We start from the raw sequence: 11,111 nt of genomic DNA on the forward strand, positions 1-11,111 counted from the left end.
GTAATTAACTATGTATGGAGACATAGAGATCTTGAACGTGCATCTGCGAGAGGTATACATGTATATGTGGATGTGTGTGTGTGCGCGCGCATGATCGAGATTAAAGAAAGAAGACATAAGTCATAAGATCAACAACAAGGGAGAGACGGATCGGTATGACAATATGCATGCATGTGAGAGTGCAGGGAAGAAGGCCCGACAATTGAGCATGTGTTTTTGTCTTTAAGAGATAGTGGTGTGGGCTGGAGCATGCATCTATGGCGAGTAGAGGGAGTGAGACACAATGATTGTGCAAAAGAGATCAACCTATAAATGCATGTATGGAGAGACATACATAGTGTGGGTGATAGGAAGCAAGAGTGTGTGCGAGAAAGAAATGTTGACGGAGAAACTACAGATAGATACAGAGATGGAAATGCTAGCTAGAGGGACATCAGCTATTTTGTGTGCTGGAGATGACCGCCGGGTGGTTCAGAGGGTGAAGTTATGTGTGTGTGGGAGAAAGATAAAAAGAGGGCACTTGACTGCATGTAGAGAGAAATATACATAGTGTGCATGATAGGAAGCAAGAGTGAGGGAGAGAAAGAAGGTTGATGGAGAAACAGATAAATAGAAAGATAAAGATGCTAGCTAGTGTGCGTTAGAGATAGGAGTTGAGTGGATCAGAAGGCTGAGTTATGTGTGTGGGTGTGAGAGAGATGGAGAAAGGGTGCATGTGACTCACATACAAACAAATATCAGAGAGAAATGAGATCCTAAGATAAGGAGTTTTGTGTCTGCGAGAGAGAAAGATATTTCACAATGAGAGTGATAGCTAGAGAGACATATGAGGGAATGCAAGATATCTCTAGGGAGAGAGAGTGTGTGTGAGCGACATACAAGAGAATGGTGGAGAGATATGAGACCCTGGGAGACAGAGTTTGTGTTTGTGTATGTGTATGAGAAAGAGATATTTAAGAGGAAGAGTCGTAGCTTCTCATACCTAAGGAGCGAAAGACATCTCTGTGTGAGAGGGTGTGTGCGAGTGGCACACAGGGGAATAGTAGAGAGAAAGGAGACCCCGTGAGACAAAGTTTGTGTTTGTGTGAGAGAATGAGATTTCACATGGAGAATCATAGTTAGAGACACATAGCAGGGAGCGAGATATACTTAGAGAGAGATAGAGTGATGGAGGTCGAGGGAGAGAGTACCGTCAGTGTGTTACGAAGATAAAAGATCACTGTCAACATACAGGTAGCACGAGAGATACCCGAGAGACGATGAACGCGTATAGGTCTAGAGAGATACTCCTATATAAGCATGAGTGATAGCTATATGAGACGAATATCTGGATTAAAGGGGATTCAAATATTTAAACTGGAGATCACGACATCGATAATATCATAACGCAAATTGGTGTATCAAACATGCATATTCATTTGCGTGTAATGTTATATAGTTTATCAATATTAGTGATCCATAGATTCTTTAATTAGAGACAATGCATGGTTTATATGCAATTAATGTCTAAACGGGATTACACTATATGTTGCGTGTGAGAAACACATTATACATGTTTGAGAAGTAAAAAATTAAAAACCCGCATGAAACACACATTAATTGGAGACAGTTAGTGAGGAATGCATACATTGGATTTCAACATAATGTGGTTTAAAATATTTGAAAATCCAAATTAAGATGGATACAACCTTATAAATCTGAGATCATGCCATTTCTAAACCATATTTATGTATAAAGGGTGTTGTGCTTTTGAAAGTATATGTATATAATGATGTATATAGAATTTTATTCCAATCGAGAATGGATCCTGCCCGAACAAAAATAAAATACAAACTGGATTCGAGTTGAGTTGGCATGGTAAACGTGCACTCTTGCTCTGCAAAAATTTGAACCAAGTGGGGAAAGTCGCAGTAACCGCCCGAAACCAAATTCTGCGAGATGGAAATTACTGCGTGTCCATGCCACGCAAAGCCTATCAGCTCGATTTCTATAGGTTTCGATAGGGGCAGGTTTGCAATTTCACTCAAACGTGACATAACCGCCTCTCACCCGGATACATACACGGTGGGCACCAAAACACAGTGTCTCCTCAGCTGAAATCGACTCCCTCCCTGATTCATACATGGTGGGCACCAAAAAAAAACTCTCATCGGCAAATATTGGGTGTATGCGAGATTACTGTCCTATCCCCAACCGACTAATATTGATGTGATGTAGGAAATTTTAAACGAGGGCTAAGTTTGTAAATTTCCTCGCATTTGAGACAAGCGCTCCCTGAAGACATGGTTCCCCCTTCCTCTCTCCCTCCATTTCCCCATTCCTACTCTGCGGGCGCCAAAACACCCTCTCCACCCTAGCCTCCTCCGTCCGCCACCCCATCCACCGCTGTCCTCCTACACCATGCCAGAGCTGATACCCCGATGCCGTCGGCCATTACAAGAGATCGACCTCTCTCATCCACGGCTTCGGACCAGGATCCTTGTATCCTGTCCTCTCGCTTCATCCCCGCTGTCGTCCACCTAGCCGACGCCGCTCCCACGACCGTCTCGTCCACCGCGCACCGCTACCACCGTCTACCCTCCTAGATCTGCTTCCATGCCGCCAACAGCCATCGCTACCGCAGCACCGTCAAATTCTCAGCAGATGTATACACGACGCTGCACCAGAGGCGGTACTCTTTCGTATCTGCTCAACTTATTTATCGTAGCAAGAAAATAGATCGCCACTACTTTACTCTAATTTCTTGTCCATCACTTACTTGTTAGTTGAAAGCAAACATTGGTTGAGAAGTTGCCTTTGTCCGGTTTGCACCTTCAGATCCGCCATGGCACGCTCAACACTATACTCGCAATGCTTATGGTTTTCCCCTTTTATATTCCACACTAGTTAAATGACAGTAGACTAAATTTCAAAATTTGGTCAGTCGATTTTTGAGAGCTCGCCGGAGTTCATCGGTGCGAAGGAAGGGGATCGGGTGGGGACAGTGGTTGTGGGGGTGGTGGTGGGACCTCGCCGAATGAAGAAAACTTGACGCGAGTGGGGGCGGGGTGGCGTAGGAACACAGGCGGTGGGGGCCGGTGGTTCGGCCGTCGGCCCGTGCAGTGTTCAGTATGGGAAGCACAATATGTTCCTTGTTAGGAAGGGGAGCAGGGACATTTGCAGTCGACACCTCTATTGGGCCGGTTCTGCTAAATGATTTCGCACTTCGAGTTGGTCTGCCATAATACCCCAGAAATGGTGGGAGCCATGCGGTCTTTGATAGACTAAACTGATAGTAACAGATGTGCACCTTCAGATGAATAGAGTTGGCCTGTAGGTGATCGATAGGCTGCATATTAGTAGCGGCAAAACCCTATGTTTTCCAGCCAGTTCCGCTTTCCTGATTTATTTATGGTGGTTATGGTGTACCCCTATTATCTACACTACGATCTGCCTACTGGCTCCGCGCTACCGTTATCATGGTTTGGCAATAAACTTTCTATACGATATATTATGAACCTATCATTTGCCAACTATCCTTACATCGGGGGCCCCCAACAGGGAGCCTATTTTTTATGTAGTTGTGCCTGATTATATAATCTACTCATCATATTACAACACAAATGGGCTCTCTCGTCAGAATCCAGTGATAGCACACAAGGGTTTATAGGGAGCCTCTATTATATTACAATATCCTCAGCATTACAAAGATAATCTCACTACTATTTGTGTTTTCATGCTTTATAGATATTGTATGTAATCACAATAATATAAGAATGCGCACATCAGAAGAATATTATGGAACAGTTCAATGGGTAACAAACTTGGCATCGAGGGATTGAGGTCCATTGTGGATGCAATGAAACCCACATGCTCCCAACCTATAGATTCGTATTCAGAATATGATCCTAATGACTATTCTGAGCTCAAGGAGTCAAAGGCAGATGGCCTATCCTGTTCACCCAATAAGGTGCATGTTCTAATTTGGCAAGGTTTTATTGGTTGCACATATCTTGCATAAGGTGTCTTGCATTTCTTTTGCTTCGTTGCACCGCCATCTGCTTAGTTTACTCATGATATATGTGAAGATGCCATGACCATCCATTATCAACACCTATTCCATTTGTTGTCATACCATGTTTTCCATTCAAATGATGTTCTTGTGTTTCAGACATCCAAAAGGAAGAGGGTGATTGCAGAACCTGAAGGAGTACAAGCAAAGTCCTTGAAAAAGGTGGTGCTACCGGAGAAATCACATAGCACCCGACGTATATTGGCGATAGAACCATCGCCACAAAACCTAGGATATCGCAACTATGTTGGTCGCTGCTTTGCTCTTGTGAGTACCTATTGTCCTATCGCTGTCCTTACATTCATACCTGGTGGATTATGTGAAATCATTGTGCATTATAGCTTGCTTATCCACTATTCGCTCCAAATTATCAGATCTATGTTAACGCTTAAATTAATGTAGAATAAACCCAATGCCTATGAAGAAATTTAGTTCCGCATTGTTCTTGTAAGTATCTGCTATCCTTATATTTGTCAGCTAGTTCTTCATGTCAATTTGCAGCTTATTTTCCCTTGTCCTCCATTTTTCTACACATCGGATCTACATTTACTATTGCCAAAATATTGAATAAAACCAATGTTACTGAAGAAGTTTACCTCCGCATTGTTCTTGTCAGTGCCTTCTGCCTGTATGTTGTATTTACATTTGTACTCTGCATCTTAAGTTAAATAATCGCCATTTGTTCCTATATTTTCACATCTATATTTACTCTTAACAAAATGTAGAAGAAAGGCAATACTCTTGAAGAATAGTGTCAGGTAAACTTCTTGAATTGCCCCCCCCCCATCAATATGGACAAGGCCTTTATAGAGCCTGTCTTCACTACTAATGTAAGTTTGTTCTCCTCGAGCCTTCAAACTTTGTTGTTTATATTTGCATAGCTATGATTGCAAATGCTGTTTATTTTTGTCGTCTGCATCGAATTGCTTGTTCAAAGTTTATAAAGTAGAAGTACATAAACATAAGTTTATCGTTCTCAATTTCATACTTTAGTTGTACAATCTAGTTCCTTATTCGCACCATGTAAATTAAACTAAACATAGCAAGTTATCTTCTTTAGCACTATGTGTATGCTTGTGTTCTTGATCTGTAATCCAGTGGTGTGGTGAGACTACCAACAATAGAACAATGTCATATCCTGCTATGTCTCAACTATGAACAATGCCATATTATAGTAATGTTATTTAAATCATGTCTCTTTATTTACCAATCTAAAATGGTGTAAATTGACAGTACACTCACCATTCATGCTTTTACGCTGTTTAGAACTACATCTATGCTTGTGTTCTTGATCTGTAATCCAGTGGTCTGCTGAAGCTGGCCGCTCCTACACAATGCCATTTCCTCCCGTCTTAATATGAACAATGCCTATTATGTTAATGCTATTTTAAACCGTGTCTCTTTATTTCTGACAATGAAATGAGATGAACTGACGACGCTGATGCTTGTACGTGCAAAACCTATTATCTACCTACTTGTTTCTCTTGTAGGGTGACAACACTGCTGCTAGGAAGAACTGCCACAATGATAGTGAGATGAACCCATTGTTTATCCCTCTAACACATATTCCAGAGGAGAAGGCAAAACATATTGAGGGTAGGGTTACAACCACGAATTCACATCTTGATGTAGTGTAAAACTTACTCAGTGACACAAGCTCGATGAAGTCGTCGACTGAATCTGTTCGACTTCTTCAGTATGAAATTCAAGAAGAAATACATGCTTCCACTCAAATATGACTGGAACTCCAATCTATATGCAAGATTAACCATAAGTACAGGATGTTTATTGATGCTATGCAGCTTAAGTTGGTGGATATGAGCGCCAAAGAAGCGTAGTATCATCCGGTTGCTAAGTTGCTTGCGCTGCAGCTGCTGGGCCGGGCTAGCCTTTCTTGAACTGTGTTGAAGTGCTGTCGGTTCTGTCTATTATTTTGTCCGCTTGTTAACTTCCACTGGTGGCGACCTACCTAATTTATGTAATCTGCTATCTAGTTGCCCTTTATTATCACTTGCGGCAAACTTTGATGCCAAGGGGATGTAATATGCTGTAATTTCTTTGTTTTATAGTGTAGGTTTATTCTTGGTCGGTATGCTATAATTTAGGCCGGAAGGTTCAGTGGATATTAGTGTTGTCTGTCTTCAGGTTGGCCCGTTACTCATATGGGCCAAAACATGGGCCTATAATCATCTTGGGCCATTAGCAAGTCTAAACCTTATGGTTGTTTCCCGCCTTCAATAGGCCAAGTAAAGTTCTGGCCAGCTGGGCTAGAGAATACAATGTGCTTTTAACAGGCTAAAACCTAGATTGGGCTAGCGTTGAGCCGAAAAATTCACGGGCCAATACAGGCCGAAACTGCCTAAGGCCCATGTTTGGCCTAAATAGGATGAGCAGTTAACAGGCCAAAATATATCTCGGGCCCGTTTGGCCCAATAAAATTATGGGCTTTAAGCAGGCCGGTATCTACGCGGGGCCATAGGCCTAAAAGTGTCACGGGCCATTATCAGATGGGCTGTAAGCAGGCCGTATTCAACACGGGCTGTAATTAGGCCCAACTATTACACGGGCCATTAACAGGCCGGTAGGCCAGTTGGGCTGAAATTTATCCACGAAGACTATGGGCCGTTAAGAGGCCTAAAGTTACTTCAGAAAAGCAATAGCCCAGTGTCTACATGGGCCATTAAATGGCCTAAAGTTAAACCGGGCCGACATAGTCCCAGATGCACCACAGGCCGCTAATATGCCAAAACTATTATCGGGCCGAACTGGTAAACGGGCATTTAACACGCTGAAATACAAACCTATCTTAGAATGGGCCCAAAAGAACAGTGGCATGTTAACGGGCCTGATCCGATATGGGCCGTAATTTGGCCCAAAACGCGGCAGGCTTTGAACGGGCCTGATCTAGTATGGCCCTCAATTCGGCCCAACACATGGCAGGCTATTAACGGGCCAGCCCACCAGTGCCTGAAAAAACATGGTGGGCCTTTAGCTGGGCCGGCCTTTTCACTGGAATGGGCCTCTGTTGGGCCGTGCCACGTGTCGACGTATCATAGGCGCCTCCTGTCCAATGAGTGGATGACATCTGTCCCAACGATGAGCAAACATGTGTTTCCTCCAGCCAATGAGTATTTTACACATGGAAAATCCCCATTGGTCCGGGCTGTTAACAGGTTATCAGATCCAAAACCGGACCCGATAGCTTAACGACGTTCCGTTATGGTGGATGCCACGTGTCGGTCACCCTTGACGAAAGCACTTATACGACACGTGATTTATCGTCATGGAAGTGAACACTTCCATGGTGATAATTTTGGTAATGTCATGGAACACTTCTACGACAGCATAGGTATGACTATCTTGATTCTATCATAAAATTGTCATGGATGTACTGTAACATCCCAAATTTTCAATTTGGAATGTTATACATAGATCATTCATGCATATCATATTTTATTGCATATTCGTTTCGCGATCCTCGAAATTCTAAGCAACTCAAGGACCCTCGGAGAGAGTTGGGGATTTTACTATTTTCATATTTGAATTTTATCAAATATCAAAACGAGAATCAATTTGTTTTATTATTTTCTCTCCAAAAATATTTCATATAAAAAATATATATGAGAGGGGATAATATGACTTCCCAAAAAACAATGGAATATTGGAGGAAAATATTAAAAATAAATAAATATTTTATTTGGTATTTTATTGCTATTTTATTTGCATAGGAAAAATTCACGTTTTTCAAAATTGCATTTTAGGCCCAAATAAATGTTCACCTTGTCCGGTAGATTTTTTGAGGACGGGGACAATTTATTTCGGGATTTTTGGCGTCCGTTTAGTATTTATTTTTGGCATTTTTGTGCGTGGAATTTATTAAAAAAAGGTTTTTCCGCCATACCGAACTGGGCCGAGGCCCAGTTGGCCGGCCGCGCCAGCCCAGCCCTCGCCCCGACCAACTACGACCGGAGTCCGGCCGGCGCACGCCACCGCCGCCGAGTCCGGGGAGGACTCCTCCCCTGGCCCCTTGCCCAAGCCGCCGCCTCGCCCGGCCCTTTAAAGACTTGGTTTGGGTGAGTGAATCCATGATAGATGTGAGATTATTAATTAATGGTTCAACTTAAGGTGGCAACTTTAATACACATCTGGGTGGTTGGCTTGTTGGGCACCTGGAGAATCCAGTGTTGTCCTAGGATATCCCGGAGTACCCGTGTGATAATCCTAAGGTCCGCCACCCAGGCTCAAAGGGAACTGAGATATTTCACACTAGAAACTTCCGTGTGCAGCCACAAGCTATTATGGGCTCTAGCATAGTTGAGTAAGTTGCATGTCCTCTTCCAGTGGTAGGCTAGCATATGTAGAGGGCTGTAGGTTGGTACTGTCTACCCGGGGTTAGAGTTAATGCTTCTGAAAGACTGTGTCTCGGTAATCCATTTCTCAAACACAATGTAGTGCGAGAAATCCAACGGAGGAGATTGAGTCTTGTGGGGAAAAGTGCGCAAACCTCTGTAGAGTGTACAATCTAATCATGGTTAGCCGTGTCCCCGGTTAAGGACATCCTGAGTATCTAGTTCTTGGATTATCATACATATCTCATCACTTTAATTTAATATTGTTGGGTTGATAATTACTTTTTAATTGGGATTGAGTTGGAGGAACCTTCTCAATGATGTTTCAACTACCATGATAGTTAAATAAAATCTATTCCTTTGTTGTAGGGAAAAATTGGCTTTTCGCGAAACTATAACCATAGAGCCTTTCCACCAGCCCAAATATGCATGTAGTGATAGAATTATTCTGTTCTTGCTCCACTGTGTTACATTGCCAGCATATTCCATGCGCGGACCAGTTTTCGGGCTGCAACGTATTATGTTGTAGACTTTTCAGACGAGGAGTAAGGTTCGTTAGGTCATTGTCGTGCAGCTCAGCTATGCCGTTGGAGTTGATGGATTCACTTTATCTTCCAAGCCTCCCGTTGTTATCGTATTAGATGGCCTTATGCCATATTTATAGTAATAAGTTCTCTTTTGAGACATTCGATGTAATAAGTGTGTGATTGCTACTCTGATATAAATCCTTCGAGTACTGTGTGTGTCAGCATTACCGATCCAGGGATGACACTGAAGCACAGAGACTTGACCGTTTGAGGTCGGGTCGCTACAAGATGGTATCAGAGCACACGTTGAGTCTAGGACACGACCACTAAGCTAAAGCCCTAGATCACTACTCTCTTCTCATTTCTGACTCCTCTCCTTTTTTTCTACTCTTTAGGATGGCGGATGCAAGGAACAAGTTTGCACAACCGGATGAAGAAGCACCTTTTGGAGGACACTTGAAGGAAGTCACTAAGTACCTGAACATTGGAATACCAAGCTTCACCAGGACTTACAACGCCACTTTACCAGAAGAGGAGCGATGGATGATTCAAGTTCAATTTCCAGGAAGGACATTCACGCCTATCACTAAACCCATAGAATTTTCCTTTGAGGCACCAACCTAGAGTCTAGGAAAGGGTATGGCAGCCCACATCACCATGGGACGCATTGGAGAAGTTTACCATAAGGAGCTTAAGGATACTATTTACCAGATTTGTGGGCGCTGAGATGAGCAATGGGAGATGATCAGCACCAGGAAGGATAGATCAATCGCAGCTTTCATCCAGGAGTTAAACTAGCACATTTGTCGCCAGGAGAACCAGATGTGCGCAGGCATGACAGATTTGAAGAAGGCAATGACAAGGATCACGGAACTGGAGGAAGAACTCAAGGCTACTCGCGAAGATTATGAGGAGGAAATTGTCGTACTAGTGGAGAAGAATGACGACCTGGAAAGGAAGTTAGGAGTGTTAATGGGCGACCCCGCGCCAAGAGGAGAAGACGAGGAACCCAAGGAGATTCGTTCTGAAGACTACATCCTCATCGACGACACCGACTCGGACCCCGACGATAGCGATGATGACTATGTTGATGAAGCTGGAGCGGACATCATGGAGTCTTTGACCGATCAATATTTCTAGTAGACCACCACATTAGTAGTAGTATTCCACCATGTATATAGTATAGTTCGAGCACTTTTGTAACGATAGTTAGATCGATTGTATGCCCTTGCTTGCTTGATTGAGTGATATGATCGTGTTTGTCTCATGTGCATATGGGTAGTGTTTCTCTCACTAGACCTCATTCTATTCTATTCTCTTCCCTCTAAACCCTCAGATGCCTCCAAGACGTGACCCCGGATTTACCTTCCCACCGGAGCTCACTCAGTTGATCCAGCAACAGAATACACTGATGCAGTTGTTAGTTCAGAACCAAGGCAACAACAACAGCAACAACCCACCGTCACCACCACCAGTTGATAACTTAGCCTGTTTTCTGAGGTTGCAGCCGCTGGTGTTTTCCAGTAGCACCGAGCCGATAGTGGTAGATAATTGGCTCCGCCGGATTGGAAGGGAGTTAACCACTGCAAGATGTACAGATGCTGAGAAGGTGCGTTTTGCAGAACATCAGTTGGATGGACCAGCAGCCTCATGGTGGAAGAATTACACCGTCACCTATCCTATAGCCACTGTTACATGGGATCAGTTTTAGCAAGCATTCCGCACCGGCCATGTCTCAACTAGAGCTATGAGCATGAAGAAGCGTGAATTTCGCAACTTACGCTAGGGGAACCGTACTGTAGCTCAGTACGTAGATGAATTTAGTAAGCTGTCTCGTTATGCCCCTGATGATGTGGCCACAGATGCCGCGAAGCAGGAGAAGTTTATGGAAGGGCTGAATGATGAGATGAGCATGCAATTGATGGTGGCAACAATCAACAACTACTAGGAGTTGGTAGATAAGGCTCTTATGATTGAAGGGAAGCAGCAGCAGATCGAGAGCCGTAAGAGGAAGTATGGACAAGGAAGATACAACTTAGGAGCTCAGCAGAAGCCTCGTCTAACCCCAAACTCGGGAGGACTGATTCATAACCATGGAGGTCATAACCACAATGGAGGAAGTTCGCATAACCATGATGGTTCCAAGAATGGGACTGGGAACGAAACAAGCAACAATCAGAACCG

This window comes from Triticum aestivum, chromosome 1A (assembly GCF_018294505.1).
Source record: "Triticum aestivum cultivar Chinese Spring chromosome 1A, IWGSC CS RefSeq v2.1, whole genome shotgun sequence".
NCBI classification, from domain to species: domain Eukaryota; kingdom Viridiplantae; phylum Streptophyta; class Magnoliopsida; order Poales; family Poaceae; genus Triticum; species Triticum aestivum.